This window comes from Arachis ipaensis, chromosome B05 (assembly GCF_000816755.2).
Source record: "Arachis ipaensis cultivar K30076 chromosome B05, Araip1.1, whole genome shotgun sequence".
Taxonomy (NCBI): domain Eukaryota; kingdom Viridiplantae; phylum Streptophyta; class Magnoliopsida; order Fabales; family Fabaceae; genus Arachis; species Arachis ipaensis.
Genome location: NC_029789.2, coordinates 13821913 through 13832470, shown reverse-complemented (window position 1 = coordinate 13832470; position 10558 = coordinate 13821913).

The window sequence follows — 10558 nt, the reverse complement described above, 5'->3', positions numbered from 1 at the left end:
TTCAAAATTTCCAAAACAAATCTATCTTTTTTCATTCAAAAATCTTTTCAACTAATCAATATCTTTTTCAAATCTCCATATTATCTTTTTCAAAAATCCAATTTTATCTTTTTCAAATATCTTTCATATCTTTTCAATTTTAAAGTATATCTTTTCTTATCATACTTATTTTTTTTAAATCATATCTTCTATCTTATCTTTCTCCCTATTTTCGAAAACCCCCCTCCCTTTTAAAAACCCATTCGGCTTCCTTCCTCTCATCCACCATCCTACACTATCTCTCCTTCTATCCCTCTCCTTTCTTTTCTTTTGCTTGAGGACAAGCAAACCTCTAAGTTTGGTGTGTTTATCCGTGATCACTAAACCATACCCACTAAGATAATCTCCCAGAAATCCCTCAATCTGAATACTGGGAGTATCTTGAAATATCTATTACCAAGATGCAAGAAGCTATGGAACAAATAAAGAAAGAACAGAAGGAACAAAGTAGCATTCTTTGCTGTTTGCTTAAAGAACAGGAGGAGCAAGGGCGTGATTTAAGGGAATTGAAGCGCCAGAAATTATCTCTTGAAGGACCAAGCACCCCGCAGATTAGAGGAACATCCACTTCCCAGAACAAAGGTTGTTAAATTTCAATCTTAGCCTTAACTCTGTGATAACTATTTTTATTTTAGTTTTACCTTAGGAGTCATATAGTAGTAATTAGTATCTATATTTTTTATTTTATCTCCAATTAAGCTATAATTTAATTTTATCATCATCATTAAACATGAATAAAATAGAAGAATTTCTTTAGAATAAGAGGCAATATTTTTCGAGTTTTTAATAAGAAAAATTCTAATTATTTGCATGTGGTGGCAATGCTTTCTGTCTTCTGAATGAATGCTTGAATAGTGCATATGTCTTTTGAATTTGATGTTTAAGACTGTTAAATATGTTGGCTCTTGAAAGAATGATGAACATGAGACATGTTATTGATAATCTGAAAAATCATAAAAATGATTTTTGAAGCAAGAAAAAGCAGTGAATACAAAAGCTTGCAGAAAAAAAAATATAGAGAAAGAAAAAGAAAAAGCAAGCAGAAAAAGTCAAAGCTCTTAAAACCAAGAGGCAAGAGCAAAAAGCCAATAACCCTTAAAACCAAAAGGCAAGGGTAAATAAAAAGGATCCCAAGGCTTTGAGCATCAGTGGATAGGAGGGCCTAAAGGAATAAAATCCTGGCCTAAGCGGCTAAACCAAGCTGTCCCTAACCATGTGCTTGTGGCGTGAAGGTGTCAAGTGAAAACTTGAGACTGAACAGTTAAAGTCAAGGTCCAATGCAAAAAGAAGAGTGTGCTTAAGAACCCTGGACACCTCTAATTGGGGACTTTAGCAAGCTGAGTCACAATCGGAAAAGGTTCACCCAATTATGTGTTTGTGGCATTTATGTATCCGGTGGTAATACTGGAAAACAAAGTGCTTAGGGCCACGGCCAAGACTCATAAAGTAGTTGTGTTCAAGAATCATCATACTGAAATAGGAGAATCAATAATACTATCTGCATTCTAAGTTCCTATAGATGCCAATCACTCTGAGCTTCAATGGATAAAGTGAGGTGCCAAAACTGTTTGGAAGCAAAAAGCTACTAGTCCCGCTCATCTAATTAGAATCTGAGCTTCACTCAAAAACTCTGAGATATTATTGCTTCCTGACTTATTAGTAGTCTATTTTATTTATCTAGTTGCTTGGGGACAAGCAACAGTTTAAGTTTGGTGTTGTGATGAGCAGATATTTTATACGCTTTTTGGGGATAATTTCATATAGTTTTTAGTATGTTTTAGTTAGTTTTTAGTTTATTTTCATTAGTTTCTAGGAAAAATTCATATTTCTGGACTTTACTATGAGTTTTTGTATTTTTCTGTAATTTCAGGTATTTTCTGGCTGAAATTGAGGGAGCTGAGCAAAAATCTGATTCAGGCTGAAAAAGGACTGCTGATGCTGTTGGATTCTGACCTCTCTGCACTCGGAATGGAATTTCTGGAGCTACAGGAGTCCAAATAGCGCGCTTCCAATTGCGTTGGAAAGTAGACATCCAGGGCTTTCCAGAAATATATAATAGTCCATACTTTGCTTAAGGATAGACGACGTAAACTGGCGTTCAAATCCAGTTCCATGTTACAGTCTGGCGTCCAGCGCCAGAAACAAGTTACAAGTTGGAGTTCAATGCCAGAAACAGGTTACAACCTGGCGTTGAATGCCCAAAACAGCCCATGCATGTGAGAAGCTTAAGTCACAGCCCCAGCAACACCAAGTGGGCCCCAGAAGTAGATTTCTGCACCATCTATCATAGTTTACTCATTTTCTGTAAACCTAGGTTACTAGTTTAGTATTTAAACAACTTTTAGAGATTTATTTTGTATCTCATGACATTTTAGATCTAAACTTTGTACCTTTTGACGGCATGAGTCTCTAAACTCCATTGTTGGGGGTGAGGAGCTCTGCTGTGTCTCGATGAACTAATGCAAGTATTTCTGTTTTCCATTCAAACATGCGTGTTCCTATTTAAGATATCCATTCGCACTTCAATATGAATGTGATGAACGTGACAATCATCATCATTCCTCCACGAACGCGTGCCTGGCAACCACTTACATTCCACTGTAGAATGAATGAATATCTCTTAGATCTCTTAATCGGAATCTTCGTGGTATAAGCTAGATTGATGGCAGCATTCAAGAGAATCCGGAAAGTCTAAACCTTGTCTGTAGTATTCCGAGTAGGATTCAGGGATTGAATGACTGTGACAAGCTTCAAACTCGCGAGTGCTGGACGTAGTGACAGACGCAAAAGGATAGTAAATCCTATTCCGGTACGATTGAGAACCTGCAGATGATTAGCCGTGCGGTGACAGCGCACCTGGACCCTTTTCACTGGAAGGATGGATGGTAGCCATTGACAACGGTGATCCACCAACACATAGCTTGCCATAGGAGGACATGCGTGCGTGAATCAGAAACAGAGGAAAGCAGAATTTTAGAAGACAAAGCATCTCCAAAACTCCAACATATTCTCCATCATTGCATATAAGTATAATTTGTGTTCTGCCCTTTTATTCCTTACAATCAAATTTGATAAGTGAATTATTTTATTGTTTTCCTGACTAAGAGTTACAAGATAACCATAGATTGCTTCAAGCCAACAATCTCCGTGGGATCGACCCTTACTCACGTAAGGTATTACTTGGACGACCCAGTGCACTTGCTGGTTAGTTGTGCGAATTTGTGAAGAACTGTGATTTCCAATTTCGTGCACCAGAGGTATACAGATACTATTCCCATATGCAGTAGTAGTGGGATTAGCATATGACCCCAGAGTCCTTCTGGAATGTTCATTTCCACTTAGATCCATGATGGATAAAATGGAATTGATATGAATTGCAAATAAAATAAATTTTTGTTTTTATTTTATTTAAGTAGGACAAACCAAATTATTAAGATAAATAAAAATAATAAGATAAAATAAAATAAAATATTTAGAAATTAAAATGTAAATTTTGAAAACCAAGAGAAAAATAAATTTGAAAATGAAAATAATTGCTTAATTGAGAAGATTTGAAAAACTTTGGATATGATTTTTGAAAAGATTTGATTTTTAAAATAAAAATCTGAATTTTTAAAAGTAATTTTCGAAAATTCAATTTAAAATAAGGAGAAAAGATATTTTTGAATTTAATGAGGAAAGAGAAAAACAATAAAATGACACAAGACTTAAAATTTTTAGATCTAATGTTCCTTGTTTTTTGAAAGTTTTAGAGGGAAAACACCAAGGAACACCAAACTTAAAGATTTTAAGATCGAAACACAAAGAAGTTTCAAGAACACTTTGAAGACTCACAAGAACATAAAAAAGAACACCAAACTTAAAACTTCTAGAAAAATAAAAATAAGTTTTCGAAAATAAAAAAATAACAAGAGAAACCAAACTTAAAAGTTTGACATGAGATTTAATCAAAGAAAAATTATTTTTGAAAAAGTTTTAAAAGGAAGATTCCCAATTACCAAGAACATAAGCACATCGCTCTAGCCAATTGAGCTATAAATTTAAAGTGTTTTAATAAAGGTATTTAATGTATAATTTTTTTTTATATTTTGGATACTAATAATTCGAAAATGCACAATAAAAACAAGAAAAATCACAAAACAAGAAAAACTAAAGATCAAACAAGGAAAATAAACAAGAACAACTTGAAGATTAAGAAAGAACAATGAACACAAATTCGAAAATTTAAAAGAAAATAAAAACATGCAATTGACACCAAACTTAAAATATGAAACTAAACTCAAACAGAAAAACTCAATTATTAGTTTATAAAAATTTTCAAAAAATTTAAAAAGAGAAAATAAGGATTTAAAAAAAATTTTCAACCAAAAACAATAATAGAAGACTCTAAACCAAAAAAAAAAATTTTTCCTAATCTAAGCAACAAAATAAACCGTCAGTTGTCCAAACTCGAACAATCCCCGGCAACGGCGCCAAAAACTTGGTACACGAATTGTAAATCACAATTTTCACAACTCGTACCACTAACCAGCAAGTGCACTGGGTCGTCCAAGTAATACCTTACGTGAGTAAGGGTCGATCCCACGGAGATTGTTGGCTTGAAGCAATCTATGGTTATCTTGTAAATCTTAGTCAGGAGATTAAAAATAAAAATTACTTTTGTTATGAAAACTAAATAACATGAAATAAAGGTTACTTGTTGTGCAGTAATGAAGAACAGATTGAGGTTTTGGAGATGCTCTGTCTTCTGAATCTCTGTTTTCCTACTGTCTTCTTCTTCACGCACGCAAGACTCCTTCCATGGCAAGCTGTATGTTGGTGGATCACCGTTGTCAGTGGCTACCATCCGTCTTCTCAGTGAAAATGGTCCATATGCCCTGTCACCGCATGGCTAATCATCTGTCGGTTCTCACTCATGTTGGAATAGGATCCATTGATCCTTTTGCGTCTGTCACTATTTCCAGCATTCGTGAGTTTGAAGCTCGTCACAGTCATCCCATCCCAGATCCTACTCGGAATACCGTAGACAAGGTTTAGACTTTTCGGATCTCAAGAATGGCCGCTAATAATTCTAGCCTATACCACGAAGACTCTGATCTCACGGATTCGAATGCTCTGTTGTCAGGAGAGGTAATTAAACTCGTGAACCAGGAATCAAAGAGATACACACTCAATCTAAGGTAGAACAGAAGTGGTTGTCAGGCACGCGTTCATAGGTTGAGAATGGTGATGAGTGTCACGGATCATCACATTCATCATGGTTAAGTGCGAGTGAATATCTTAGAACAGAAACAAGCGTGTTTGAATAGAAAACAGAAGTACTTACATTAATTCATCGAGGCACAGCAAAGCTCCTCACCCCCAATCATGGAGTTTAGAGACTCATGCCATAGAGATACAATGTAAAACGTGAAAATGTCATGAGGTACAAAATAAATCTCTAAAAATTGTTTAAATACTAAACTAGTAACCTAGGTTTACAGAAAATGAGTAAACTATGATAGATAGTGCAGAAATCCACTTCCGGGGCCCACTTGGTGTGTGCTGGGGCTGAGACTTGAGCTTTACACGTACCTAGGCTGTTTTTGGAGTTAAACGTCAGGTTGTAACCTGTTTTGGGCGTTTAACTCCAACTTGTAACCTGTTTCTGGCGTTTAACGCCAGAATAGGACAGAGAACCAGCGTTGAACACCAGTTTGTATCGTCTAAACTCGAGCAAAGTATAGACTATTATATATTTCTGGAAAGCCCTAGATGTCTACTTTCCAACGCAATTGAGAGCATGCCATTTGGAATCTTGTAGCTCCAGAAAATTCATTTCGAGTGCAGGGATGTTAGAATCCAACAGCATCTGCAGTCCTTTTTCAGCCTCTGAATCAGATTTTGCTCAGGTCCCTCAATTTCAGCTAGAAAATACCTGAAATCACTGAAAAACACACAAACTCCTAGTAAAGTCCAAAAATGTGAATTTTGCATAAAAACTAATAAAAACATAGTAAAAACTAACTAAATCATACTAAAAACTATGTAAAAATAATGCCAAAAAGCGTATAAATTATCCGCTCATCATCCAGCTAATTCTGGTTTTGTCAGTATTTGTCTTAATGGTTGGTTTGTCCTCACTATTATTGTGTGGCTTTGGAAGTAGTTCCTGAGTCTTCTTGCTGTTATTACAAGTGCTAAAGCTAGCTGTTCTATTCTCGGATACCTTTGCTCTGTTGATTGCATGATTCTAGTGACGAAGTATACTGGTTGTTGTATTTTTCCTGTCTCAATGACTAGAGCCGAGCTTATAGAAAAATTAGAAACAGATAAATATACGTATAAAGGTTTACTGACTTCTGGTCTTTACAGCACGGGTGGTGATGATAGAATGGTTTTGAGCTCGGCGAATGCTTTCTCGCACTCTTCTGTCCATTGAAATTTCCTATTCTTTGATATTGTTTGGAAGAAATGGTATGATCGGCTTGACGCTGCTGGCAAGAACCGAGATAGTGCCACTACCTTTCCTGCCAATTGTTGTACTTCTTTTATTGTTCTAGGGCTCGCCATGTTAAGTATTGCCTCACATTTTTCAGGGTTTGCTTCAGTTTCTCGTGAGGTTAGCATGAATCCCAGGAATTTGCCTCCTTGTACCCAAAGGCACATTTCTCTGGGTTGAGTCTCATATTGTATGCTCGGATCTGTTCAAATATTTCCCTGAGGTCGTCGCAATGTGACTTTTCTTGAATGGTCTTGGCGACCATATCATCCATATAGATTTTCATGTTTCGACCTATTTGATGACGGAACACTTTGTCCATTAGTCGTTGGTAGGTTGCACCTGCATTCTTTAGACCAAATGGGATTACTCTATAACAAAAATTTCCATGCTCAGTTATAAATGCTGTCTTGTTTTGGTCTTCTGGATGCATGAGGATCTGGTTGTAGCCAGAGTATGCATCCATGAAGCTCAAGCTTTTGAAACCTGATGCGTTATCTATGAGTTTATCAATGCAGGGTAAGGGATAAGCATCTTTAGGGCATGCCTTATTTAAGTCTGTAAAGTCGACGCACATGCACCATTTACCTGAATTTTTCCTTACCATTACCACGTTTGAGAGCCATGTGGTGAATCTGATTTCTTTGATGAAGTTAGATTTAAGAAGCTTTCTGGTTTCTTCTAGGGCTGCCTTTGATTTTTCTTCCTCGAGATTCCTCTTCTTTTGAGCTATAGGTCGGCTTGTTCTGTCGGTGACGAACTTGTGGCAGATAATGTTTGGGTTTATACCTGGCATGTCTGCTGGGGTCCAGGCAAATAAGTCGGCATTGTCTTGTAGTACTTTTATGAGCTCTGATCTTTCTTTTCCTTGTAGTGCTTGACAGATGTATGTGACTTGTTCTGGTTTTGACGTCGGTGGGACTTCCAGGAGCTCGTCTGCTGGTTGAGGCCTTTTTTGGGTGTCCCCTCGAGGGTCAAGCTCTGCTAGGAACAGTACCTCATTTGTGTTGTGAATTACTTTGACCTCTTGTTGGAATTCTTTTCCTGAAGCCGACTTCTTTAGGCTTGCATTGTAGCATTGCCGGGCTTGTTAGCGATCTGAATGGAGTGTCGCTATCTTTCCATCCTGTGCCTGGAATTTGACACATAGATGAAAAGTTGAAACTACTGCCCTGAACATGTTCAGGGCAGGTCTTCCGAGAATAATATTATAAGGACTAGGGCAATCAACTATAAGATATTGTATGTCAATGATTCGTGACAATGGGTGGTTTCCCATCATCGTTTTTAGCCATATGTAACCCTTGATTGGCACTCTTTCTCCAGAGAATCCGACTAATTCTCCGGATGAGGGTTGTATGAGTTTTTCAGATATTTTTATTTTTATAAAAGTAGTATAAAAAAGAACATCGGCACTACTACCTGGGTCCAGAAGGACTTTTCTTACCAATAGCTCGCCTGTTTGGATGGAAATTACCACGGGGTCGTCTGAGTGTGGTGCGGCCGAGCATATGTCTTCCTGGTTGAAAGTGATTTCTAGGTTGGGTACATTTTTGTTGCTATGTGGTGTTGTTCCTTCGATTGCCAGCATTGTGCGGTAGCTACGTTTTCTCGCCGAAGTTGTTTCGCCTCCCCCGGCAAATCCTCCGGATATGCAGTTTATAATCCCTTTAGGTGGGGTGTTGTTTGACTATTTATTGGCTTCCTTGTTTCCCGAGGTTTGTTGGCGCTCTTCTTTGTCCCTATCACCCTCTTTATGTTTACTTCCTTCGATGTACTTATCCAGGAGGCCTTGCCGAGCTAATCTTTCCAATAGATCTTTGGCTATCACGCACTCATCGGTTGTGTGTCTGTACTTCTGGTGGAAAGCACAGTGCTTGTTTTTGTCAACAAATCTCTTCCCAGCTCTTGCTGGTAGTTTTATGATTTTAGCGTTGAGTATTTCTTTGATTATTTTTTCCCTCCTTGTGTTGAATCTGGTGTAGTTGTCGAATTTTGGGGTGAGCTCTTTGTTGTTCGCCGACCTTGGCATTCTGTCTTCCTCCATTCTAGGTTTTCTTTCTGTTCTGTTGGCCTCACGGAGTTCTTCAATCTCTATTTGTCCAGTGATATCAAAAATTTATACCGGTTCGAAATTCCACAAAATAATTACGTTGTTAGTATAGTCCAAACCAATAGTCAATCCTCGAATCAAATTAAATTTGGTTGTCACAAGTACAAACCCCAATAAGAATTAACCGAAGTATTTGAACTCCGGGTCGTCTCACAAGGAATTACAATGAAGTGTTTAATTATTGGCTATGAAAATGCAAGGGGGGGTTTGATTGATAAGGGGCAAGAATTAAATGACAAGAAAGTAAATAATAAGAACTTAATAAAATAAAGGAAAGTACTCTTGGCTAGACATAGGTAATTGAGATCACCATCCTTGTCTACAAACCATATATTGACAATTATGAGAGGCCAACCTATTAAGTCTACTTCCAAAAGCTTTAAGTACGTAATATTTACTCCTAAGCTTGAAGTACGTCAAATAGGCTTGATCACATCAACCCATAAGTCCCAACCTACCTACTAATTAGATTAGTAGTGGGTTGGCGTCAATGAGTATCAAATTGATCACCTAGGATTCTCAAATCACCAAATCATTGAGACCCAATGACTCAAGGTCACTCAATTCCCTTAGCCTAGGCCAAGAGCAAAGAAAGCTACTCAAAAACTAAAGGAAACATTTCATCAAACATGTAGAGTGCAATAAAAGTAAACATCATAAATTGCAAGAATTAAAAGGGCCCATAACTACCACAAGCAAGAAATCAACAATAGCAATTAAGATTAACATAAAAAGGACATAGAAGCATAAAATTTGCATTAGAAGAAATTGAGATCCAACAATTGTTCATAAACATAAAAGAGGACAAAATAAAGGAAATGACAAGTAAAACTAGAAGAGTAGAGATGTAACAACAAGAAATTAAAAGGAGAAACTAAATCAAAACAAGAATTAAAAAGTTGGATTTAAGAAAATTAAACCTAAATTACCCTAAATTCTAGAGAGAAGGGAGCTTCTCTCTCTAGAATTCTAGCCTAAAACATGATGAAAACTAAACTATGACTACTTGGTTCATTCTCCCTTCAATCCTTGGGTTCAATAGCATTAGAAATGAGTTAGATTTGGCCTAAAATGAGCTAGAAATCGCCCCCAACGAAGTGCAAAAAGTGGACCCACGCAGCTCCATCGGCGCGCACGCGTACATGGCGCGTGCGCGCCCCTGAACGCGAAGAAACATATGGCAAATTTTATATCATTTCGAAGCCCCGGATGTTAGCTTTCCAACGCAACTGGAACCGTCTCATTTGGATCTCTGTAGCTCAAGTTATGGTCATTTGAGTGCGAAGAGGTCAGGCTTGACAGCTTTACGGTTCCTTCATTTCTTCATGAGTTCTCCCACTTTGCATGCTTTTCTCCTCACTTCTTCCATCCAATACTTGCCTTATGAACCTGAAATCACTCAAAAAATATATCAAGGCATCGAATGGAATTAAAGTGAATTAAAATCACCAATTTTAGGTCCTAAAAAGTATGTTTTCACATTTAAGCACAAATCAAGGAAAAATTGCAAAACCATGCTATTTCATTGAATAAATGTGGGAAAAGGTGATAAAATTCCCCAAATTAAGCACAAGATAAACCACAAAATTGGGGTTTATCATCCAGCTGATCTTTCTCGAAACTTCTCTAATGTCTTTGGCTTGGTGACTGCGATCGTCTCTCTGAATTTTCCGGGTCGGAGGCCGGCCTTGAGGGCATGTAGGTGGACAGCAGGGTCCAGATCGGGTATTTCCATTGTTGCTTCTGCAAATCTGGTCAGATAGTCTTTCAGGCTTTCATGGGGACCTTGACGGATGGTGCCGAGATAATCGGATCTGTGTACGTATATCCGTGCTGCAGCGAAGTAGTCTATGAAGGACTTCGCTAGTTCTTCAAAGGAAGAGATCGAACCTGCAGGTAATTTTGAAAATCAAAGTAACGCAATG